This window comes from Mesoplodon mirus, assembly GCF_964341445.2.
Source record: "Mesoplodon mirus genome assembly, chromosome: 1".
Taxonomy (NCBI): domain Eukaryota; kingdom Metazoa; phylum Chordata; class Mammalia; order Artiodactyla; family Ziphiidae; genus Mesoplodon; species Mesoplodon mirus.
This window is the reverse complement of record NC_138976.1, coordinates 26226374-26253303: the sequence shown is the minus strand read 5'-3', so window position 1 is coordinate 26253303 and position 26930 is coordinate 26226374. Positions and strand designations below refer to the sequence as shown.

The window sequence follows — 26930 nt, the reverse complement described above, 5'->3', positions numbered from 1 at the left end:
GGGACATACAGTATCAAGACACAAAATCTGAATACTGATTCCTTGTTCTTTTACGCCACACAGGGGGCCTTAAAGTCCTCCTGGACGATGTCTCCTTTCCACTGATGGGTTCCTGTCTCTGTGGAGTCCCCTTTCCCCACATGCTTTCCTCTGTGGTGTGGTGCCCTCACTGCACACCTCTGCCCGACAACCTGCTCCACCTCTCTCTCATCTCACAAATTTGAGTGACACCTCAGGTTTCAGCAGGTCCCAGAGTGAGAGGTAAGGGTGGCTCTGGTCCCCTGGGTGATTGCAAGTCCACAGTTCCAGTTCAGATCATCTTTGCTGAGAGCGGTGGCTAATTTCTTTATGCTTACCTACCAGGCAGATATGCCTCACCCAGGCAGCAGTGGGTTTTTGGTCTGTTTTTAAAATGAGTCCACCCCATTTGAAGTCCTATAGAGGAAAGGATTTTCCCCTCCATTAGCATATTTTGGCCTTGCCTCTTTTAGAAACCTAGGTGTCCTCACTGTTATGTCTGGTTTTGACTAACAGGCCTTGGCTTTCCTTGTAAAGAAGCCAGGCTAGCTGTAAGTGGCTGCTTTCTTTGCTACCCAGGAAGGAGAGCATGGCTCAGATCCACATCTGATAGAAAAGGGTAACAGAAGGGTCGCTGGGCACCCAGAAAAGCATCCTGAACGCCTGCCACAATGAACTTCTGTCTATCTGTATTAGGTTCCTAGGGCTGCTGAGGCAAATTATCACAAACTTGGTGGCTTAAAAGAACAGAAATATACTCTTTCATACTTTTAGAAGCTAGAAGTCTGAAGTCAAGGTTGAAAGGGCTGTGCTTCCTTTGAAGGCTCTAGGAGAGAATCCGTCCCTGCTTCTTCTAGCTTCCATGGCTCTGCTATGGTGGCATCCCTCCCATCTCTGCCTTCATCCTCACCTCGCCTTTGTGGGTCTTTCCCCTCTCTCCTGTCTCCAATCTCCCTCTGCCTTTCTCTCACAAGGATACTTGTCATAATAATCCAGGGTAATCCAGGATGAAGTCATTTCAAGATCCTTAATTACATCAGCAAAGACCCCTTTTCCAAATGAGATCACATTCACAGGTTCCAGGTGTTAGGATATAGACATATTATTTGGGGGCCACCGTTCACCCACTGCACCATCCCAAGGCATACAAGTCCTTTCACAATTGTGCCTTCACATAGGTTTTCTTCCCTCTACTTTTGATGTCCTTCACCATCCTCCCACCTGTCTGCCACCCCCATGCTTTCCTCACTCTGTAAACGCATTTGCACCTTAAAGTAAGAGCTCAGACATCCCTTGTGCATAAAGCCTTCTCCTCCAGGAGGTACTGTCATGTGTCCTTTCATCTAGGACCCTGTAGCATGTGCTCACTAGCCTGGAAGGCATCTGCCAGCCCCAGTCTGGGCTGTGAGTGCCGTGCCAGGCAGGAGTGAGTCATCCCACTGAAACCTCTCCTCTCAAGGTCACCAGGGATTTCCATTTTGCTAAAGCCACTGATCACTTCTCTTCCTTTTTTTTTTTTTTTTTTTTTTTAAATAAACTGCTTAGCAACACTTGACACAGTTAATTGCTCCCTCCTTCTTGATCACTTTCTTTTCCTGGCTCTTTGTGTGGCATTCCCCTTGTTTTCCTCCCACCTCACTGGCCACCCTCTCTTACTGTCCTTTGCTGGTCCTCCTCCACTGCTAGACCTCTGGATATTGGAGTGCCCTAGGGCTCTGCTCTTCCCTCTTTTTATCCTTTCTCCCCAGGAATTTCACTGCTGCAAGTAACAAGGATATATGCCAGTGACACTTACATTTATGTTTCCCCCAGACTGTCTGTTTACCTCTGGATTTGTGTATCCAGCTATTGACTTAATACTTTCGCTTGAATGTCTAGTGGACATTTTACATGTAACACAGACAAAGCAAAACACTTGTGTTTCTCCCAACTTTGTTCCCTTCTTGTCCCCACTCAAAATGGCACCACCATCCACTCAGTTGCTCAAACCCCAAAACACAGAGTCATCGTTGATTATGTTTTTCCTATGTCCCATGTCAAATCAATCAGAAAGTGCTATGAGGTCTACCTCCAAGCTATGTCTTGAGCCTACCTATGTATTTGCTTTTCTACCACTACTGTCCCAGCCCCTCTTCTCTTGCCTCAACTCCCAGTACTTTCCCTTTACTTGTATCTTCCAGCCTCCTGGCCCTTCTTTGTGTTCTGCAAACAACCATGTTCATTTCTACCTTTTGGATTTCCTCCTTCCTTTGTCTGGAATGCTATTCTCTTAGATCTTGGCATAATTTCCTTCTTGTCTCTAAGGCCTTGGTTCAAATGTGACTTACCACCAAAGTATCACTCCACCCATGTCACTTTCTATCCCAAGACTTATTCTGATTTCTCTCTATTACTAAGTTATCTGATTAATCTTGTTTATCTGTTTACTTGATTAACATTGTCTCCTTTCTCTAGACAAACACAGATACTTGCCTGCCTTGATCACTCACCATACCTAGGTAAGTGCCTGGCACCTAATAGCAACTGAATATATACTTGTGGAATAAATGAGTGTATGTTTTAGAAAAATCACTCTGGAGACAATTTGGAGAACAGACTTGACAGGGAGAAATCTGTGCTTTAGAAAATTCTCTCTGGCTAGAGTATGCAATGTGGATTGGACTTAGAAACCCCCCAGTCGCTTGGAACACCAAACCTTGTAGGATGTTTGGTGAGGTGAATTCAGTATGATTATAGCCTAGAAATGAATTGGAAGATTTCTTCATTGATTCTGACAAATGGGCTTCTTTCCCTGCACTGTTGCCTTTGAGTAGTGAAAATGCGATTAAAATAGACCTCCATATTTGGGTTGCTGACACCACAAGTGTGTGAAAGTGGAATTAGATGCTTTTCCCGTGGCAGCTCCTGACCCCAAAACCATGGAGAATTGCTGTGGGGACAGAGTTCTCTGAGAGTGTCATCTGACAGCGAAGATGCAAGGGGAATGAGCCTGTAGTGGGTATGGTTCACTCCTTGAGTCAGAGGTCCTTTTGGCTGGCCTAGTGGCGGATAATGTGGAGACAATTCTTTTCTTCCCATCTCTTCATTACTGCACAAAGGAGCACACAGAGCTTCACAGAAAAGGGGTTAGCCAGGCTCCGTAACTCTAGGATTCTTCTTTCTCTCTTTATCCCAGAGCCTGAGTCCTCTTGCACTCTTTTCAAAGCACAGTGGAAATAGAAAGGATGCTTAGAAAAGTGGATAAAAAGAAAACAGAATAGAAATCTCCTAAACCTGTTAAATTCTTCCCCTGAATCTCTTGCAGAATTTATATTCAGTAAAAATATTATTTTTCAGGGCAAATAAAAGCCATCCCAATGGCAATTGTTCCCTCTTCCCCACTCCCCCACTTGTTTTTTTGGTAGATTTTATGGAGTGATTTGAATTCATAGGGCCTCTCTTTCATTGTGCAGACTGAGAAATTGTAAACCTCGTAATCGGGAGGGCTGGGTGATCTGAGTGGGTAAACCAGATTCGAGGAGCTGGCACAGTCCCCGCGAATCCGCATGGACGCTGAGCTTTGCCAGTCTGCATGGGCAGTCCCCGTTCTAAAAGGCATATGATGTTCTACTTGGCAGCACAATACAGCAGAAAAGTGTGGAGTTAGAAGGAGGAAATCTGGACTGTGGTCCTCACTACTTGGATGACCTTGGACAAGCTATGTAGGTTTTCTGAGTCTAAGCTTTCATATCATGAAGTGGGAGTAATAATATGTTCCTCCCCTATGTACAATGCCATTCTGAGAGTTAAATATATATGTGAGTGTGCTTAGGGAACTGGGGAGACCTCTGTGTATCTTAGTCATTATTTTCTAGTTTGTCAAATCAAAGTCTTAATCTAGAATGGATAAATCTATTCACAGTGAATGTTCATTCATTAGACAGACTGATTGATGATGAGTTGGGATTCTGGATTCAGACCAGAAGACAGAAATAATCCTACTCTTGATGATATTTTAGAGCCTCTCCAATTCAATATGACTTAATTTGCACATTTAGTATAGAGCTTGAGTATTAGATAGGGCTGAAAATGAGATTTAGTGAGAAAAGATGGTTTTATCCATACAACATGCACTCAACAAATATTTTGGGGTACAGATAAAACGTATATAACAGTGCTTGGCACATGTCAAGTGCTCAATCCATTCCCACTGTTATTACCGTTGTTGCTCTTGTTGCTGTTTGCCAGGTCCTAGGCTGAAATTTGGGGTTGCAAATATGCAAAGCCATGGTCTCTGCCCTCTAGCATCTCTGAGTCTAGTGTGGGAGATCGAGTTGACAATTACAGGAAAGTGAAGCAAGTGGGGGCAGTCAGAGACTGATTCAAGTCAGCCTGTCTATATTTGAAATTCTGTTTCGTTATTTATTGGCTAGGTGAACTAGCTAAGTGCAAGTGACTTAACATTTCAGGCTTTATTTCCTTCATCTGTAAAAAGGGAGAATAATAGCACTGATTTTAAGGGATTGCTGAATGAGTGAAATTAGATAATTAATCATTCATTTATTTATAAAATATTTATTGAGTGTTGAGGTTGGCTGAATATTGGGACCCCCGGAGGTATCCATGTCCTTATCCCCAGAACCTGTGAATATGTTAGGTTGTGTGGCAAAAGGGAAGTGAGGTTGCAGACGGAATTAAGGTTGCTAATCAGCTGGCTTTAAAATAGGAAGATTATCCTGGATTAATGGGATGGGCCAAGTGTAGTTACAAAAGTCCTTAGAAGTGGAAGAAGGAGGCAGGAGGCAGGGTGGGGGGTGGGCAGGAACGAGTCAGAGACAGATTTGAAGATGCTTTGCTGCTGACTTTGAAGATGGAGAAACAGGGCCACAAACCGAGGAATACAGGAGGCCTCTAGAAACTGGAAAAAGCAAGGAAATACGTTTTCCCCTAGAGCCTCCAGAATGCACCCAGTCTACACCTTGATTTTAGCCCAGTGAAATCCATTTCAAATTCTGACCTCCAGAGCTGCACAATAACAAATTTGTGTTGTTTAAGCCACTAGGTTTGTGGTACTTTATTACAGCCACAAGAGGAAACAGATACAAACGTCTACCATGTGCCATCAGACTCTGTTCTCGGTGCTGGGGCTAAGCAGTCGCCAGTGCACACAGACAGACACACGTACCCCAGTATTTGGAGCTTAAATTCTAGAACAATAAATAAATAGACAAATAAATATGGGTCGGAGGCTGAGACATGCTATGAAGAAAAATTAAAGCAGAGTCAGGGAGCCAGAGAATAAAGGAGATATTATTTTGCATACGAGTGGTCAGAAGGCCTTCGTAATGAGATAGCATTTGAATAGACATCTGGATTAAATGAGGGCTTGACCCAGGTAGATATCTTGGGAGAAGAGCAACCTTGGGTGAAGCAGCTCCTCTCTGAGGGCCATTCCCAAAGAGGGATGCAACTCTGAGACTTCAGCAGCCAGAACCCCCAGCAGCTGGGGGAACAAATGCCTCAGTCCTGAAGGGGGACCTGATTAGTGCATCACAGAATCCATGACAGGGGCCTGTTACAATAGGCTGGCCAAGAGGTGATGATAATTTGTATGGGGAGAATTCGAGGAGGGGAGATGAGAAATCATCTTTTTCTTGTTGAATTATAATTGACATACAATATTATATTAGTTTCAGTTGTGTTACATAGTGATGCAATATTTTTATACATTACAAAATGATCAAGATGATAAGTCTAGTTACAATGTTAACATACAAAGTTGTTACAATATTATTGACTATATTCCCTATGCAGTACATTATATTCCCTGTGATTTATTTATTTTATAACTAGAAGTTTGTACCTCTTTTTTTTATAATTTATTTATTTTTATTTTTGACTGTGTTGGGTCTTCGTTGGTACACGCGGGCTTTCTCTAGTTGTGGCGAGCAGGGGCTACTCTTCGTTGTGGTGCACGGGCTTCTCATTGCTGTGGCTTTTCTTGTTGTGGAGCATGGGCTCTAGGCACGCGGGCTTCAGTAGCTGTGGTGCGTGGGCTCAGTAGTTGTGAGGCGTGGGCTTAGTTGCTCTGCGACATGTGGGATCTTCCTGGGCCAGGCCTCGAACCCATGTCCCCTGCATTGGCAGGGGGATTCTCAACCACTGCGCCACCAGGGAAGCCTGGAAGTTTGTACCTCTTAATCCCCATCACCTATTTAGCCTGTCCCCCCACCCCCTCCCCTGTGGTAACTACCAGTTTGTTCTCTGTATCTATGAGTCTGTTTCTGTTTTGTTTTGTTTGATCATTTGTTTGGTTTTTTAGAGTCCACGTATAAAGGAAATTACACAGTATTTGTCTTTCTCTGTTTGCCTTATTTCACTTTGCATATACCATGAAGGTCCATCCATGTTGTTGCAAATGGCAAGATTCATTCTTTTTTATGGCTGAGGAATATGTTCTTTTTCCATTCATCTATCAATGGACACTTAGGTTGCTTCTATATTGTGGCAATTGTAAATAAAGCTGCGATGAACATAGGGGTGTATATATATATTTTAAATTAATGTTTCCATTTTCTTCAGAAAAATACCCAGAATTAGAATTGAGAAATAATCATTTTAATGCAGAGCTCACAGGATTTGCAGATGGATTTCCTGGAATGGAAAGAGAAATGTCAAAGGCTGACTTCGAGCAAGTGGAATAGGGTTGCTAAAATGGGGGAAAATGAACGAGGGACAAGTTTGGGGGAGAACAATCAAGAGTTTAGTTTTAGATATAAATCTGAGATGCATTAGCATCTTCAAGTAAGGAAATGTTGAGTTCATTGGAGAGATCAGGACTGGAGACATAACTGTGAGAAGGCCTCAGTCACTTCAGGTAGTGGGTAAGAGCCAAGATTGAGTCCAGGGGCACTCCACCAGTGAAAGATTGGAAAGATGAGAGGAGGCTCTGGCAAAAGCACAAGGCCCGGCATGTGGTAAGTGCCTAGTGTAAGGTGGCTAGCTGCTATGGTCTGAATTGTTTCCCTCAAAATCCATACGTTGAAGCCCTAACCACCCTTCCCCAAAGTGACTGCATTTGTAGATAGGGCTTTCAGGAGGTAATTAAGGTTAAATGAAGTCATAGGAGTGGGGCCCTGAACTGATAGGACTTATAAGAGGAGGAGGAGAGAGAGCTATCTCTGTCTTTCTGCCATGTGAGAACACGGCTAGAAGGTGGCCATCAGCAAGCCAGGAAGAGGGTTCTCACCAGGAACTGAATTGGCTGGCACGTTGATCTTGGACTTCCAGCCTCCAGAACTGTGAGAAAATACATTTCTGTTGTTTAAACCCCCCAGTCTGTGGCACTGTGTTACGGCAGCCCAAGTGTCTGACTGAGACACTAGCCATGGAGGTTTGAGAACAGGTAGAGGTGACTTAGGCCAGAAAGCACTGGGAGAGCTGGGAGGACATGCCCTGCTCCTAACCTCCTGGCTGACCCACATCCATCAGTGGCCCTCTTTGGGCCTCCGTTTCCTCTTCTGTAAACTAAGGGCTCCTTTCAGTTCCAGCATTCTACAAACTATGATTTAGAAATAGAATTGTTAGAAGACAGGTAATACTGCATTTATGTGGATTTTGAAAAAATATTTTTTAATTTTATCTTTTATTGTGGTAAAGTATACATAACATAAAATTTACCATTTTAACCACTATCCATCCCTGGGACTTCTTCATATTCCTAACTGAAACTCTGTACCCCTTAAACAATAGTTACTCCCCTCCTCCTCCCAACCTCTGGCAGCCACCACATTACTTTCTGTCTCTATGAATTTGACTGCTCAAGGTAACTCATGTAAGTGGGATCATACAGTATTTTTGTCCTTTTGTGTCTGGCTTATTTCCCTTAGTATAATGTCTTCAAGGTTCATCCATGTTGTAACCTGTGTCAGAATTTCATTCCTTTTTAAGGTTAAATAGTATTAGTCATGTGGATTTGAAATCATAAGACCTGTGCCCAAATTCCAACTCTTCTACTTACGAGCTCATGTGACCTTGAGTGTGCCCTCTGTTTCTCATTTCCTCATCCTTAAATAGTGAAAATAGTACCTATCCCACAGACGTGTTGGGTGGTGAATTTGATTTAATGGATGTGAAACCACTTTAGAAAGATTATGATGCTACGGCTATTTTTAGCTGTAAGAGACCACTAGGTTGGCTGCTAGGGGTGATTTTTTTCTCTTGGTCACTCTAATGACATCTTTCCAAGCAATTCCTTGGCCCGGCTGCACAGCTGATCCAGTTCACTTATCATGGCAGTCAAATAAATGGACTTGGTTGTTTTCCTGTCAGCTTCTTCATGTGTCACATCAGCACAGCCAAAGATAAGGAGCCTCTGTCTCTGACCCAGACGCTTTGGACCTGGGTGCTTCCATTGTAAGCCAGGGAAAGTATCACCCTGATGGCTGGAGAAAACCCTCCTCCCCTTGGCTTTTTGTTACATTCTACAGCAACATCAGGCTCCCTGTTTCTGGGCCTGACTCCATGAGGTCATTCCACCCTAGAAAGGGTGGGAGGATGGATTAGAGGGAAGTGAGATGAGGCAGCACAGCCTGGGAGTCTGGGGGCTGAGGGCCAGGCTGGATCTCCTATGGAGTAGCTGTGGGACCAAGCGCAATGCACTTTCCCTTTCTGGGTTGGTTACCCTCCTCTGTGTGGTAAGGGGTGGGACTTGAGGACCTCCAAGGTCATTTTGAGCTCTGGCCTTCCGTGAATGATGAATGGTATGTGAATTCCCGTTCCACTTTCTGTCAATGACACTAGATCTTTCCTTCACCCCCACTATTCATGTACTTGTCCCCAAGAGCTACTCACTTCAGGTTCAGACTTAAACTGGATCCTTACTCCCAGCCCTGAGCCTATCTCTTCCCTCCTCCCTCTTCACTTTGATTTCTTTCTGGTCCAATTTTCTGCTGTCTAGAGGAGCTGGCTTTAGAAACATCTGCTTTCCTAATGCATGCTGAAAGATCAATGGCAGATTATGGCTTCAGTTCTCATTTCACTTGCATTTTAGGAGAGGAGCAATACTTCAATCTCAAAAGAACGGCCCTCTCACAATAGAGTCTAGACACAGAGCAGGGAGACATGCTCAAAAAGTAAACAGGGGGCCATATTATGCAGACTTCCAAAGAGAAGTGAAGAGGTTTGGACTTCATCCAGTGGCAGTGGGGAGCCACTGAGGGGTTTTGAGCTGTATCTGAGCTATATCTTCAAGTGATCATTCAGGCAACTTTTTGAAGACTGGATTGAAGTGGGAAGAGAACAGAGGCAGGCAAGAGAGTGAATCCCAGATCCAGGTGAAAGAGACCAAGAAGAGTGATAATAGAGATGGAAAGGAAGAGACCCACCTGAGAGGTTTTAGAAGAATCACCTGGACTTGGGCCCCAGTGAATCTGGGGATGAGAGAGAGAGAGGAGTTGAGGATGACACTAACATTTCTAGCTTGCAAGTTTGATGCCCAGTTTTGTCTGTGGCTAATATAGAAAACACACTTTGCCATTCTCCCCCAGCTCACTATGCTGTAGCCATGCCCAAATCTGCTCCTGCCTCAGGGCTTTTGCACTTGTGGGTCTCTGTGCCCAAGTTTAGCTCAAATGTCCTCTCTTTCAAGGGGCTTCTTTGATGGCCAATCTAAGGCAGTCTCTCTGCCCTGTTCATCTCCCACCTCAGTTCCTATTCACCTCACCCTTTATCCCAAGCTAAAATGAGCTCCTTCATCTATTAGCTTAGTTCCACTAGAATTTAAGTTCCACCTGGGTAGGGGTCTCATGTGTCTCATTCATGAGTGTATCCCTGGCACCTAGAAGAGGGCTTGACTCATAGCAGGTGCTTAGTAATTATAAGTTTAATGAACAGGAAGGAAGGAAAGAAGGAAGAAGGCTGGAATCAGATGTGGCAAATTATTTCCAAAGATGGCTGCAACATCTCCCATCTTGTATGCCTTTTGCAGTGAGACTTGCTGCTTCTCTCATCAGGTGGAGCCTGTTTCCTCTCTCTCTTGGACCTGGGCTGGCCCTATGACTTGCTTTGACCTGTAGAATGCAGCTGAAGTGACACTGTATGGCTTCAGAGTCTAGGCTTTCAGCAGTCCTTGTGGCTTCCATTTTCACACCCTTGCAATGATTCTTCTTCTTGTGTCTTGAGACACATCAGAAAGCCCAAGGCCCTGTGGAGGGAAATGGAGGCCTCCAGTCAACAGCATCTGCTGAGCCCAGCCCGCAGCAGATCTACCAGCTGAGTGTGGCCACATGAATAATCCCAGGCAAGAAGAGCCATCCAGACAAGCCACAGAGTTGTGAGAAACAATACATTGTCTTAAACCACTAAGTTTCATTCTCCACTTTGGGCTTTGAGTTTAAGGAACTGGTGGGCATCCAGATGGAGATGTACAGCAGGAATTAAATATAAGGAATTATAACATATAATCATATAATTGTATATGTATACATATGTGTATACTTACATATGTATCTGTGTATATATACTTATATGTGTATGTGTAAATACATATATGTAATATTGGTATGTGTTTCTGGCAGAAACAGCTTTGATGACCTTTGAATTATGTATATGAACCTTTAATGTGATTATGAAAAAAGCTCTATTGTTTCTTGACTAGGTTGTGAAGAAACTTGTAACAACTGTGTATTTTCTTACTCTTACTCTGATAATTTTTCAAATGGATGAATCAGGGCAGTTATAGGCAGATAAATGAAGGGTTCCCATCGGTGTGATTCAAAAAGCATTCAGGATCCTGCCTGCCCAAAGTTTCTGCCCCACTGCATTCTGCTCACTCCTTTGGCCAAGAGTTAGGCAGTAGATGCAGAAGCATCAGTTCCAGCCCACCCTAGTATAGACAAATATGCATCTGGTGCTTTCCATCTTACAAAGCAATTTTCCCATCATCATCTTATTTAATCCTCATAGCAACTCTGTGGCATAGGTTCTGATTTTTTTTGAAAATGAGGAAACAGGGTCTAACTGAAAGTTACACAATGCATAGGTAGTTGAGTGAAGACAGACCCAGCAGACCCTCTAAACTCCTGGGTCAGCATGCTTTCAGCACCATCACACTTATTCCAATAGAACAGATTATGAGCTTCTTGGAAACTATTTACATAATAAAGAGAATGCCCTTGGTCTTGAAAGCCATTCATTGTCTGTCACAGGAGACAGGGAGACACCGTCTCTGGGCAAGGTCTCCACCCATCTTGTAATTTAAGTAAAACTTTCATGCTAATTTCCTCTCCCTCCCAGAGTTAGCCCTGGCTCCTGGGAAGGAAAGGAAGTGCTTTCACACTTTATAGACAACCTTGGCTTCAATCACATCATTTGCTCCATTTTTTTTCTCCTGTGAAATATGAAAAAGCAGATGTAAAGTCTTCCCTGTTTCTCTTTAAAAGACGATAATAGTTGTTTGCACATTTTAACTGAACATATTTAAAAAGAATGAGAGTTAATTTTTTTAATTGCAAAATTTATTCTGGATAAAACATTAATGTGGGATGAGTTAAGAATACTTTTTTTTTTTCCTCCAAGTATTAGGAGACAAGAGGAAGGCTCTGGAAATCTGTTTGCAAACCTTTAGCAGTCCTCATGGTCTCCCTGAGACTAGGCAGACACTACCTGAGATGCTCACCCAGTCTGGGCCACAGTTAGAATATTTGATGGGGGGTGGGGTGGGGGAATATCTTCTAACCAGGCTTCTCATCTTTGCAATTCTCTATCACAGGATGAAAGGCCACACCTGACTCTCCTTTTCTCCTGTTGGTGTCCCTCTAATTACTTGAATGATCCGATCTTCCTCTCACTATTGACTTCCCACTTCTCTCCTCTGTGCCCTGGGTCCCAGCTTCACGGTGGACTGCTCCCCATCCACCCCCCTCATTTGCTGAGATCTGGATTGCCCTCTGTGGATTTCCCCAAGGGAAGCTACTCATTCTTCCATTTTTCATGCCCTATGAAACTGGGAAGGGGGTTGACACACTCGCGGATTTTTTCTTACATTTATAGACATTACACTTTCACCCTAGTGAAAATTGCAATTTATTTTGTTTCATTCTATTTGGCTATATAACCCACTATTGTTACTGGCCCTTTCCAGTTGGGACAATAAGAGTCCTCCTGCCTGGTGTCGTTCAAACCAATAGAAGGAGACGGAGTTTGGTTCAGAAGCAAAGGAATGTTTAATTCTTTGATGAAAGAATAGAGAGTTGCAAGCTCTCCCTGACAGGCAGTCAGCAGGTCTGTTTTATAGGGCTCTTGTCAGCGGGGAGGGGGCGGAGTCCACTGGGGCAGGCGCAGCTGTGCTGCTTAGGCTCCAGATCGCAGTGCCGGATGCACGGCCCGCCGCCGCCATCTTGAATTGAGCGTCCTGTGCAGCGTCTCTGCGCACGGCCCGCTGCCGCCATCTTGAATTGAGCGTCCTGTGCAGCGTCTCTGCTCGCAGCCGGAGCTGAGGTGTCCGCACAGCCCTCTCACACTACTAATTCTGGTGTGAAGTGCCTGGCACCGAGGACCCTATGAGCAAGTGAAACTGGACTAAGCATAAAGGTAAAAAAACGGTTAGACTTTATTATTATTATTTTAAACTTTTTAATTATTGTTATTTTTTAATCTTTACTGGAGTATAATTGCTTCACAATATTGTGTTAGTTTCTGTTGTACAACAAAGTGAGTCAGCCATAAGCATGCATATATCTCCATATCCTCCCTCTTGCGTCTCCCTCCCACCCTCCCTATCCCACCCCTCTAGGTCGTTAAAAAGCACCGAGCTGACCTCCCTGTGCTATGCGGCTGCTTCCCACTAGCTATCTGTTTTACATTTGGTAGTGTATATATGTCAATGCCACCCTCTCACTTTGCCCCAGCTTACCCTTCCCCCTCCCCTTGTCCTCAAGTCCATTCTCTACATCTGTGTCTTTATTCCTGTCCTGCCCCTATGGTCTTCAGAACCTTTTTTTTTTTTTTTTTAGATTACATATGTATGTGTTAGCATGCGGTATTTGTTTTTCTCTTTCTGACTTACTTCACTCCGTATGACAGTCTCTAGGTCCATCCACCTCACTGCAAATAACTCAATTTCGTTTCTTTTTATGGCCGAGTAATATTCCATTGTACATATATGCCACATCTTCTTTATCCATTCATCTGTTGATGGACACTTAGGTTGCTTCCATGTCCTGGCTATTGTAAATAGAGCTGCAGTGAACATTGTGGTACATGACTCTTTTTGAATTATGGTTTTCTCAGGGTATATGCCCAGTAGTGGGATTGCTGGGTCGTATGGTAGTTCTAGTTTTAGTTTTTTGAGGAACCTCTATACTGTTCTCCATAGTGGCTGTATCAATTTACATTCCCACCAACTGTGCAGGAGGGTTCCCTTTTCACCACACCCTTTCCAGCATTTATGGTTTCTAAATTTTTTGATAATGGCCCTTCTGACTGGTGTGAAGTGATACTTCATTGTAGGTTTGATTTGCATTTCTCTAATAATTAGTGATGTTGAGCATCTTTTCATGCACCTCTTGGCCATCTGTATGTCTTCTTTGGTGAAATGTCTGTTTAGGTTTTCCACCCATTTTTAAATTGAATTGTTTGGTTTTTTGATATTGGGCTGCATGAGCTGTTTGTATATTTTGGAGACTAATCCTTTGTTGTTTCATTTGCAAAAATTATCTCGCATTCTGAGGGTTGTCTATTCTGTTTATGGTTTCCTTTGCTGTGCAAAAGCTTTTAAGTTTCATTAGGTCCCATTTGTTTATTTTTGTTTTTATTTCCATTTCTCTAGGAGGTAGGTCAAAAAAGATCTTGCTGTGGTTTATGTCAAAGAGTGTTTTTCCTATGTTTTCCTCTAAGAATTTTATAGTGTCTGGCCTTACATTTAGGTCTTTAATCCATTTGGAATTTACTTTTCTGTATGGTGTTAGGAAGTGTTCTAATTTCATTCTTTTACATGTAGCTGTCCAGTTTTCCAAGCACCACTTATTGAAGAGGCTGTCTTTTCTCCACTGTATATTCTTGCCTCCTTTGTCGTAAATTAGGTGACCATATGTGCATGGGTTTGTCTCTGGGATTTCTGTCCTGTACCATTGATCTATCTTTCTGTTTTTGTGCCAGTACCACACTGTCTTGATTACTGCAGGTTGTAGTGTAGTTTGAAGTCAAGGAGCCTGATTCCTCCAGCTCCATTTTTCTTTCTGAAGATTGCTTTTGTTATTCAGGGTATTTTGTGTTTCCATACAAATTGTAAAATTTTTTGTTCTAATTCTGTGAAGAATGCCATTGGTAGTTTGCTAGGGATTGCATTGAATCTGTAGATTGCTTTGGGTAGTAGAGTCATTTTTGCAATATTGATTCTTCCAATCCAAGAACATGGTATATTTCTCCATGTGTTTATGTCATCTTTAATTTCTTTCATCAGTGTTTTATAATTTTCTGAGTACAAGTCTTTGGCCTCCTTATGTAGGTTTATTCCTAGGTATTTTATTCTTTTTGTTGCAATGGTAAATGGGGTTGTTTCTTTCATTTCTCTTTCTGATTTTTCTTTTTTGTGTATAGGAATATCAGAGATTTCTGTGAATTAATTTTGTACCCTGCAACCTTACCAAATTTTAGTTCTAGTAGTTTTCTGGTGGCATCTTTAGGAATTTCTATGTATAGTATCATGTCCTTTGCAAACAGTGACAGTTATACTTCTTCTTTTCCAATTTGTATTCCTTTTATTTCTTTTACTTCTCTGATTGCCATGGTTGGGATTTCCAAAACTATGTTGAATAAGTGTGTCAAGAGTGGACATCCTTGTCTTGTTCCTGATCTTAGTGGAAATGATTTCAGTTTTTCACCATTGAGTATATTCGCTGTGGGTTTGTCAATATATAGCCTTTATTATTTTGAGGTAGGTTCCCTCTATGCCCATTATCTGGAGAGTTTTTATCATAAATGGGTGTTGAATTTTGTCAAAAGTGGTTTCTGCATCCACTGAGATGATCATATGGCTTTTATTATTCAATTTGTTAATATGATGTATCACATTGATTGATTTGCATATATTGCAGAATCCTTGCATCCCTGGGATAAATCCCACTGGATCATGGTGTATGAGCCTTTTAATATGTTGTTGGGTTCTGTTTGCTAGTATTTTGTTCAGGATTTTTGCATCTATGTTCATCAGTGATATTGGTCTATAATTTTCTTTTTTTGTGATATCTTTTTCTGGTTTTGGTATCAGGGTGATGGTGGCTTCGTAGAATGAATTTGGGAATGTTCCTCCCTCTGCAATTTTTTGGAAGAGTATGAGAAGGATCTGTGTTAGCTCTCCTCTAAATATTTGATAGAATTCTCCTGTGAAGCCATCTAGTCCTGGACTTCTGTTTGTTGGAAGATTTTTAATTACAGTTTCAATTTCATTACCTGTGATAGGTCTGTTTATATTTTCTAATTCTTCCTGGTTCAGTCTTGGAAACTTGTAGCTTTCCAAGAATTTGTCCATTTCTTCCAGGTTGTCCATTTTATTGGCATATAGTTGTTTGTAGTAGTCTCTTATAATCCTTTGTATTTCTGTGGTGTCAGTTGTGATCTCTCCTTTTTCATTTCTCATTTTACTGATTTGCATAATCTCACTTTTTGTCTTGATGAGTCTGGCTAAGGGTTTATCAATTTTTTTATCTTCTCAAAGAACCAGCTTTTAGTTTTATGGATCTTTGCTATTGTTTTCTTCATTTCTATTTCATTTATTTCTGCTCTGATCCTTATGATTTCTTTCCTTCTACTGACTTTGGGTTTTCTTTGTTCTTCTTTCTCTAGTTGCTTTAGGTTTAGGGTTAGATTGTTTATTTGAGATTTTTCTTGTTTCTTGAACTGAGATTGAATTGCTATAAACTTCCCTCTTAGAACTGTTTTTGCTGCATCCCATAGGTTTTGGGCCTTTGTGTTTTCATTGTCACTTGTTTCAATGTATTTTTTAAATTTCTTCTTTGATTTCTTCAGTGATCTCTTGTTTATTTAGTAGTGCACTGTTTAGCCTTCATGTATTTATGGTTTTTACAGTTTTTTTCCTGTAATTGATTTCCAATCTCATAACGTTGTGGTCAGAAAAGATGCTTGATATGATTTCAATTTTCTTAAATTTCCTGTGGCTTGCTTTGTGACTCAAGATGTGATCTATCCTGGATAATGTTCCGTGTGCACTTGAGAAGAACGTGTATTCTGCCACTTTCAGGTAGAATGTTCTATAAATAACAATTACATCTATCTGGTCTATTGTGTCATTTAAAGCTTGTGTTTCCTTATTTATTTTCTGTTTGGATGATCTGTCAGTTAGTGTGGGGTGGTCAATAAGTGGGGTGTTAAAGTCCCCTACTATTATTGTGTTACTGTCGATTTCCCGTTTCATGGTTGTTAGCATTTGCCATATGTATTGAGGTGTTCCTATGTTGGGTGCATAAACATTTATAATTGTTATTTCTTCTTCTTGGATTGATCCCTTGATCATTATGTAGTGTCCATCTGTATCTCTTCTAACAGTCTTTATTTTAAAGTCTGTTTTATCTGATATGAGTATTGCTACTCCAGCTTTCTTTTGATTTCCATTTGCATGGAATATATTTTTCCATCCCTTCACTTTCAGTCTGTATGTGTCCCTAGGTCTGCAGTGGGTCTCTTGTAGACAGCATATATATGGATCTTGTTTTTGTATCCATTCAGCCAGTCTGTGTCTTTTGGTTGGGGCATTTAATCCATTTATATTCAAGGTTATTATCGATATGTATGTTCCTATTACCATTTTCTTAATTGTTTTGGGTTTGTTTTTCTGGGTTTTTTTCTTCTCTTGTATTTCCCACCTAGAGAAGTTTCTTTTGCATTTGTTGTAAAGTTGATTTGGTGGTGCTGAATTCTCTTAGCTTTTGCTTGTCTGAAAAGCTTTTGATTTTGCTGTTGAATCTGAATGAGATCCTTGCTGGGTAGAGTAATCTTGGTTGTAGGTTTTTCTCTTTCATCACTTTAAGTATATCCTGCTACTCCCTTCTGGCCTGCAGAGTTTCTGCTGAAAAATCAGCTGATCACCTTATGGGGGTTCCTTTGTATGTTATTTTTTGTTTTTCCCTTGCTGCTTGTAATGCTTTTTCTTTGAATTTAATTTTTGCTAGTTTGATTAATATGTGTCTTGGTGTGTTTCTCCCAGGGTTATCCTGTCTGGGATTCTCTGTGCCTCCTGGACTTGGGTGACTATTTCCTTTTCCATGTTAGGGAAGTTTTCAACTATAATCTCTTCAAATATTTTCTCAGACCCTTTCTTTTTCTCTTCTTCTTCTTCTTCCCTATGATTCGAATGTTTGTGCATTTAGTGTTGTCCCATAGGTCTCTGAGATTGTCTTCAGTTCTTTTCATTCTTTTTTCTTTATTCTGCTCCTCGGCAGTTATTTCCACCAGTTTGTCTTCCAGCTCACTTATTCGTTCTTCTGCCTCAGTTATTCTGTTATTGATTCCTTCTAGTGTATTTTTCATTTCAGTTATTGTGTTATTCATCTCTGTTTTTTTTGTTCTTTAGTTCTTCTAGATCTTTGTTGGACATTTCTTGTATTTTCTCAACCCATGCCTCCATTCTGTTTCCGAGATTCTGGATCATCTTTACTATAATTACTCCAAATTCTTTTTCAGGTAGATTGCCTATTTCCTTTTCATTTATTTGGTCTTGTAGGTTTTTACCTTGCTGCTTCATCTCTGACATATTTTTTTGCCATCTCATTGATTTTTTTCCTTTTTTTTAATGAATGGGATTGTGTTCCTATCTTACTGGTTGTTTGGCCTGAGGCTTCCAACACTGGAGTTTATAGGCTGCTGGGTAGGGCTGGGTCTTGGCGCTGAGATGAGGACCTCTGGGAGACCTCACGCTGATGAATATTCCCTGGGGTCTGAGGTTCTCTGTTAGTCCAGTAGTTTGGAGTTGGAGCTCCCACTGCAGGAGCTTCAGCCCAACCCCTGGCTCATGAACCAAGATCCTGCAAGCTGTGTGGAGTGGCAAAAAAAAAGAAAAGAAAGAGAAAAAAAGGAGAACAACAAAGTAAAAAATAAAATTAGACTAGGAAACTAACAGACATGTTAGAAAAAATATAAATATAGATGAAACAACAACTGGAAGGTAAAACAGAACCACAATACTTAAAAAGAGGAGAGAAAAAAAAAAAGGTGGAAAAGGCCTTGGCTGTGGAGGGTGGGGCTTAAGCAGGGGTGAGGTTTGAATGGTGGGCGGGGCCTATGCTTAGGACCCACAGGGCTGGAAAAGGCCCTGGGGCGTGTGAGGGGTGGGGCTTAGACTAAACAGAACAGAAGGAGCCTAGGCATACCTCCCACCTCTGATCTCAGAGGGTGGAGGACCCCACCTGGGAGCCCAGCAGGCTTCCTGTGCTTGAGTGGGCGGGGCAAATGTTTTCCCTGCCCTCCTCTCCCACTCCTCCAGTCCTGGAGGGCCCCTCCAGCCTGCCTCTCCTGTTCTCTCTTAGGCCTCCCTCCTACACCCCCTTGACCAACCCAGCCCGGAGGGGATCTCTGAGGGCGTAGGACCCGGCCTGAGAGCTGATCAGACTTCCCCGGCTAATTGGGCAGGGAAAACACTGGGTGCGCTCCACCCTGATCCAAGGCCCTGAGGGTCCCTCCAGGGGAGGGAACCCCTCCTCCCTCTCAGCCACTCCTCAGAGCCACCAGTCTTGTCCAGCTTCCACTTCTCCTCCCCCTTCAGTCCCCCCACATCCTACCGGTTTGCTTGGGGGTTCTTCCCATCTCCTTGGGTGTCGGGGTCCCCCACCAGTATCCGGCAGGTGCCCTAGTTGTGGGGAGATGCAAACTCTGCCTCTTCCCACACCGCCATCTTGACTCCACCCCCTAGACTTTATTTTATTACCCAGGCTCCATTTTTATTTCCCAGGAATTGTTAAGGAGCTTTGCCGGTGACACTATCTCTTCTGTATCACTGTCCTCTACTAGCCTCCCAGTCACTGTTGTTCATTTATTGAAGACTTTGGCACCAGATTCATGATCTTTCTCTCCATCTCAACAATTGCCATCACCATCTTAGGAGATTTCAGTGACAAGAATTGCACTATTCAACATCCTAGTCTCGTAATTCTGGAACTCCCATTTCCAGAGACCATCACCTTGCCTCAACTTCAGTCACAAACTCAAGGACCATCACCAAGAAGGGCTTCCCCATTGAAGTCTTCAACTCCCTTCTGGTAGCCTCATGCCATGCCTTTGCTTCCTCTAGGCTCTTGGTCCCTCCATTTTCTCCCCATCAGTTGGCTCTCTCCCAACATTTATTTCTGCTTTTTTCTTCTTGGGAGTCCATGATTACTCACCCTTTTCTTCTCAGTAACTCTCTGAACATTTACCACTCGCCTTGAGTTCCATACACAATGCCCCGCACCCTACATTTCTAGCAGAATATCATGTCTCTTACTCCACTGAGAAAATTGATCCCTCAGGTGTGATCTCTCTCAGCTATCAGTAGCTTACCATTTATTGCCTCTTCCTTCCTCAGCCTCAAAGGATGTGTATCCTTGATGCCACTTTCTCCTCTTATACATTTTTTACTAGTCACCACCTCTTATTCCTTTCCATGAAATCTTTTTCCTCAGAATATGAAAATGGTCAAGATTTTCCAATCCTAAAAAGGAAACAAACTAAACAGAACAAAAAACCTCACCAAAACATAAATGCCTTTACCCCATGTTCACCTCTAACTGGGTAGCATCTTATCCAAATATCTCAAAAAGCTTGCCTGCACTCACTGCCTCCAGTTTCCCACCTCTCATTCACTCCTTAACCTGCTGCAGTCTGGCTTCTTGCCCAGTCACTCCCCTGAAACAGCTGTCCCTGAAATCAATAATAACTTCCTAATTGCCAAATCCAATAGATTTTTTTAGTTTTTACCTCACTGAATCTCTTTCTAGTATTTGATATTATTGATCATTTTTTTCCTTCTTGAAAATCTGAATTTCCTTGCATCATCGTTCTGATTTTCCTAGTATATGGCAGTTCTGTCCCTGCTTCTTTGTAGGTTTCTCTTCCTTTCACATATTGGAAGTCACGAGAGTTGCCCACTGTTTCACACTCTCCCAAGGTGAGCTCTTCTACCTGCATTACTTCTATTGATACCTATAAGTCTCCCTCAACTTCTCTTTCTCCTTTGCCAGCCACATGATGTCATTGGTCAATTTCTGCCAAATTAAGTCAGGCTTCATCTCTCTTCTCCTAGACTGCTGCAATGGCCTTCGTACAGGGCTCCCTGCTTTCATTTCTATTTACTTCCTGTATATCCTCATCCCATAGTCAACACAATCTAATGAAATATAAATCTGACCAGGCCAAGCCCATGCTTAAAACATTTAAAAAATTCCCTAATATCTATAGAAACACGTCCAGGCTCTTCTCATACAAGAGCTCCCATGATCTAATATCTGCAGATGTCTTTGGCCTCACTGATCAGGCCTCCCTGCCTGATCGTTTTTGCTTCTGCAGCAATTAACTGCACAGAGTCCACACCTGACACCACCCCAACCATGCAGGCCTTGGTGCCTTTGCTTGTGTTCTTCCCTTGCCTGGAATTCCTATCATTTTTTGCCTATCCTTTGCTTGGCTGAATCCCACTCATTCTCTAAGACTCAGCTCACAAGTCCTCCACAAGCCCCTTGGCTGATATATGAGCCTTTCCTCAGAGCTTCCATAACACCCTATGTACTATATCTTCTCAGATTGCTTTACACTGGCTTCTCTGCCCATCCGTCCACTGTATTGTAAGCTTCTTGAGGTCTCATTCAGCCTTCTGTCCCTCTTGACCAGTCAAGTGCCAGGTGTCTAGAAGGTGCTTGAGAAGAGCTTTGAATTTGGAATTAAGAACCAGGGATCAAATCCTTTCTTTTCCATGCATTATCCCTGTTACATAGATAAGTCTCCTTCCCTGTCTGTCACGCTTCCTTATCTATAATTATTCTACTTACCTTTCAAGGAAAAATTAAAAATCAAATGAGATAACATAAATTTTCTTTGTAAACTGCAAAGTACTATGAAAATGTTTTATTATTGATACATATAATTTGCAGAAATACATAGTGAAGAAAAGATCTAACACAACATTATGGATCCTGTACAAATGTTAACAAGATTTCATATTCATTCAAAAATCTACATAAGCATTTTTATGCCAGTGTGGTAGTCTGCAGAGAACAGTGAGGGGATTATCTCTTTGTTTTAAAAACCTGTTCAATGTGCCTAGAGGTGCTAGAATTGGACTTATGAAAATAATCAGCTAATGTTACTTAAGCTTGACAAGAGCACTTATTTAGCTTCAACATTAGCAGGTCATGAACCTCCTGACAATCTTAACTTACAGCATCACATCTTCTTTCCTCTGTGCCTTCAGACTGTGCCTTCTGCCCAACTCTTCCAACTTTTTACATGCTTCTCAATTCTTTGTGAAAGTCAGGCCATGGAGAAGGGATGATTCAGATGAGATTTCACACATCAATCTGACTTACCTTAAGTGAATACATGTCATTTATCCAATTCTTTCTTTATTGCTTAGCAAAAGAGAAGGAAAAATTGTTCCACTCTGCAAGAACAACTCCCAATTCAGATAAATGGAGTTAGAAATAAATAACAAAGCAATCATTAGGAGTAATCTGTCTAATGGGTCAAATCCTTTATAGAAAATTGGAGCTGAAAAACTCCTAGTTCCAGGTTGTGCAACAAAAAACTTCAAGAAAGTAAAAGCATCAGCCAAGAGGAATATAAACATTTCACCTTCATGAGGAAGAGGGGGCAGTGCAGGTGCTCCCAGAAAAGGGGTAAGTTCCATGGGGGACAGGCAGGACCCCAAACCTGGGCTTTGGAGGTAGTGACCTGGCCCTGCCACCTACCAATCAGACAGTCTTTAGCAGGTTATTTTATCTGTTCGGACTTCAGTTTCCTCATATGTCCCATGGGGATCAGTCATAAGGCATCTCATAGAGTGGTTGAGAGAGAGAGAGAGAGGGAGGGAGAAAACCATGCCTATATTCAATAAATAGTAGATATTATTTTAATTAAAGTTAAATTTATTTGAAGGAAAGTGAAAATACAGGGGAATAACAAAATATTAAATAGATACGTTGGGCCCAGATTATGCCACTCTTGAATTCCAGGTTACAAAGTTTAGATTTTGTTAAGGCAATGGGGAGACTTCAAAGGTTTTGAGAAGGAGTGTGTTGTGACACAGTAACAGATGTGCTTTTTGAAGATTGATCTGGAAGAAGTGTATAGAGGGAGATTAAAGGGAAATATCAGGAGGCAGAAGAACCAGCTAGGAAGCTATCATTTTAATCCAGTGAGACCTGATGAAGTCTGACCTAGGGCAGTGGTAATGGGGATGGAGAAGAAGGATGCTACTGGGATAGAACTGGCAAAAGAGAGTTGTTAAAGATGGCTCCCGTGTTTCACACCTTTGTGACTGGGAGGACAGTGGTGCTCTTTATTTCAGAAACAGGAAGCATAGGCAGGGGAGTGGGTTTGGGAGGGTATGTAATTTAGTGTAATTTAGCATTGGTCTTAGGTGTTGTAGGTGCTGGTAATCTATCAAGGAAGAAAGAGCTAACAGGCATTTGGGTATAATAACTCTCTAGCACCCTATGATCAATAGTTAAGTATATTTCATTGGACTATTTGTTCCTATTTCAAAAGAATCCATATCTGATTTTTTTTTAAGTGCAGTCAGTAGGAATGTAGGATTCACCAACAGAAACACCCACTGTAGAAAACCTGGCTGGAAGTGACTCCTTAGGACTTTCCAGCTCACTGCTGTGCCACCCAGGTTAATCATATTTGTTTGCTGCTAAAAAGATGTTTGAATCCAGGCAGGATCCCATGCAAACTCTTCTATCTCTTCTTCCTAGAGTGTCTGTGTTCTCCTCCCCACCCAAACTGGCTGAAAACATGAGCAAATCTGATCCTCGTACAACCTTGTTGAACAGTCTGTTCCTTCGTTCTCCTTATCAAAGAACTCAGCCTGATTATAGAGGCTCAGGCTCCCCAGGGAAAGCCATGCTGAGACCTAGTGTCACATCCACCTTATCTGTGTTGTACTATTCTGTCTTTCTTTAAACTCTTCATCTGTTTTCCTGATACTGAGGTGAGGCTTAATGGTCTGTAATCCCCAGGTTCCCAGCGGTGCCTCTGGGAGAGATTGGGCCCATATTAACAACTTTCCAGTTTTTGGCAACAGTGTCTCTTGTAACCCCATTTCTCTGTTGACCATTTCTCACTTCACATCCATCCAAACCCCAGAGTCCCACTGTCCTTGCTGGTCATGTCCAGCTCCCAAGGATATATATATATATTGAAATATATATATGTTTTTTTTTGAGAGAAGCTTAGTGTATTAATCAATGTATTTTAAAACGTGTATTTGGATTTATTGTGTGCACAGCATTGAACTAGAAAATGCTGGAGGCCTCCTCAAGATGAAGGAAACATATAGTTTCTGGTTTTCCAATGATGTTAAGATCCAGATTGACATGTACACAAATGAGACAAGTGAGGCTGGGTAGGGGTAGCATGAGGAGGAGGAGGGTGGAAAGCTAAACATGAGTTAAATCTGCAATGTATCAGCTACAAGACTTAAATTTTATATTGAAGATAGGGTACTTATAGAGAAAGGCTGATGGTAAAGTCCAAGAAGGCTCTAGGGACAAGCAGAGGGCCCATTTCAATGCCATCTCTGAGACCTATTAAGTGTAGAGTGTCCTCTTAGGCTAGAAGAGTAGTCCAGAGTTCTGGTCGAAAGGGACATTTTACGTAAGTGAAAACAGGGCAAACACATAAAGTAGCGAAATACCATCTTTAATGATATATAAAGGAGATCAAGACAGTGCACTGCTTAAGTAATTGTTTTTAGTTTTCAAGTAAGATTTCTGCTAATTAATTTTTTGTACTTTGTTTTCAGACTGAGGATCTCATTAATGCATCCTCTAATGGAAGACACATTTTACATAATATTCCTTGTGTGCAGAATGTGTGTGAATTTATTGCACATGTAGTTTACGCTTTCTTTTTGATCCTCATACCCACCTTGTCAACAGGGCAGGTCTTAGCTCAAAAAATTATGAGACTTGTTCCAGTTTCTCCCTAACCAGAGGGTAATTATCTGGAAGTTAAGGAACATTTTGTGTCTCTAAGGGCCATAAAAAGGCTGAACTGAAAAGTTTGACACAGAGATGCTGCAAAAATCTCAAAAGCTTTCCTCAGTTCTGTGCTCTTATTAAAGAACAGAATAGCAACCAGTGTTTGGGTAAAGCAGGTCACCTGGGACTACATCCAAAGTAACACCTCTGATGCTAAAGACATTTCTAGAGCCCTGAGGTTCTGAGAGGAGGTTTCAGCATGATCAGAAATTCAGAAATTGCTGAGTTCATGAAGAAGAATGAAGACTCAAGTCCACAGGTCCAGGGCTAATGAGGGATGAAGCCAGAGGTAGGGTCAATGGATTCATAGCTGTGAGACCACCGATGTGTGCTCTTCCTTCAAAGGATGTCTTTAGCTTCAACTGCTTTTATCTTTAGATTTTTATGACCCATCTCATTGTCCTGACCCTGAGGACAGGGATTCAGAGACCTTATGGGAGTTTAAAGCAGTTAAAACATGTGTGAGTCGTCTAAGTAGAGACATATCTTTATCAATGTCCATGCCCTCATAAGCCCAGCTGGGTTCTTTAGTGGGACTTGAGGTTCAGTAATGGGGACAATATCCACAGCAATCCTGATATACTGTATTCCAAAGGTGACAGTGAGGGTTATGCAAGGCACATCTTCTTGGGAAGAGTTCTCCTTTTCCAGGACAGGGTAAAAAAAGGTGGCAGCCAATTAAGTTTAAGGATTCTAACTTAACTTAAGACACTGGCTCTTAAACCAAATGAGACAAAGCATGGCAACAGTACCTGAAGCCTGTACTAAGCATGGACCATTAACGGTGTTAGATGTTATTTTGGCCTAGGACCCAGGAAAGCATAAATTTTGTCTTAGCTCAACCTCTTCTTTTTCTTATGTATTTACAAAGATATACATTTATAAAGAACAAAGGCAAACTTACATTTTACTGTTAGCTGGGATTGAGACCCAATCCAGCACAGAGAGCTTTGGCAGGCTGGGCTGGAGCACTTTTTTTCGAGCCATGTAGAACTCAGGAGTCTCAGCCAAGGGTCAATTCAGCATGCATGTTAACACAGGGCAAAAATAAGCAGAGGGAAATAGACTTATCTAGGTGCCAAGCTAAACCACCTGGGCAGTAGCCTCAGGACTCTTGCTGTTAACTTTATTAGTTTTTTTTTTTTTTTTTTCCGGTACGCGGGCCTCTCACTGTTGTGGCCTCTCCCGTTGTGGAGCACAGGCTCGGGACGCGCAGGCGCAGCGGCCATGGCTGACGGGCCCAGCCGCTCGGCGGCATGTGGGATCTTCCCAGCCCGGGGCACGAACCCGTGGCCCCTGCACTGGCAGGCGGACTGTAAACCACTGCGCCACCAGGGAAGCCCTTATTAGTTTTTTTATTCTATGTTTCAAGCCTTTGTCTTGAAAAAAAAATCATTGCCTACTTCAAGGTCTCAAAGGTTTTTGTTGTTGTTTTTAGAGCATCTGAATTTGGAACCTCTGGAATAACACCATTATTTATTTTATTTATTCATTCATTCATTCATGGCTGTGTTAGGTCCTCGCCGCTGTGCGCAGACCCCCTCCAGTTGCGGCAGGTGGGGGTCACTCTTCATTGCGGTGCACAGGCTTCTCATTGTCGTGGCCTCTCCTGCTGCGGAGCACGGGCTCTAGGCGCGTGGGCTTCAGTAGTTGCAGCATGTGGGCTCAGTAGTTGTGGCTCACAGGTTCTAGAGCGCAGGCTCAGCAGCCCTGGCGCACGGGCCTAGTTGCTCTACGGCATGTGGGATCTTCCCGGACCAGGGCTCGAACCCGTGTCCCCTGCATTGGCAGGCAGACTCTCAATCACTGCATCACCAGGGAAGCTCTCAAAGGTTTTTTCTTATGTTTTCCTCTAGGAGTTTTATGGTTTTAGTCTTATGTTTTGTTCTATGATCTATTTCTTTTTTTTTTTTTTTTTTTTTCTTTTTGCGGTATGCGGGCCTCTCACTGTTGTGGCCTCTCCCGTTGCGGAGCACAGGCTCCGGATGCGCAGGCCCAGCGGCCATGGCTCACGGGCCCAGCCGCTCCGCGGCATATGGGATCCTCCCAGACCGGGGCACGAACCCGTATCCCCTGCATCGGCAGGCGGACTCTCAACCACTGCGCCACCAGGGAGGCCCCTCTATGATCTATTTCTAGTTAATTTTTGGTATGATATGAGGTAAGGGTTGAGGTTCATTTTTTTCCTGTATAGATATTCAGTAATTCCTACAACATTTGTTGAAGATTGCCCTTTCCCCATTGAATTACCTTGTCACCTTTTTGAAAATACATATGTGTGAGCTGTCTAATCTGGTCCATTGATCCATGTTTCTATCCTTACATCAGTATCACACAGTCTTGATTACTGTAGTTTTACAGTAAGTCTTGAACTCAGGTAGGGTAAGTCTTCCAACTTCGTACTTCTTTTTCAAAATTGTTTTGAATATTCTAGATCATTTGCAATTCCATATACATTTTAGAATCAGTGTGTCAATTTCTACAAAAAAGGACTGCTGGGGTTTTGACAGGGATAACACTGAATCCACAATCAATCTGGAGAAAACTGATACCTTAACAATATTGAGACTTGCAATTCATGAACATATATATATATATCTCAATTTAGGTATTCTCAATTTATCATAGCAACATTTTGTAGTTTTCAATGTACAGGTCTTGCATATATGTATTAAATATATTCCT

The 26930-nt window shown here is 42.2% G+C and overlaps 1 long non-coding RNA gene across 4 annotated transcripts in view; it reads left to right on the top strand.

The window, feature by feature from the left end:
- LOC309803486 overlaps positions 1-26930 on the top strand; it is a 565063-nt gene that overhangs the window by 234201 nt on the left and 303932 nt on the right. The window lies entirely within an intron of this gene.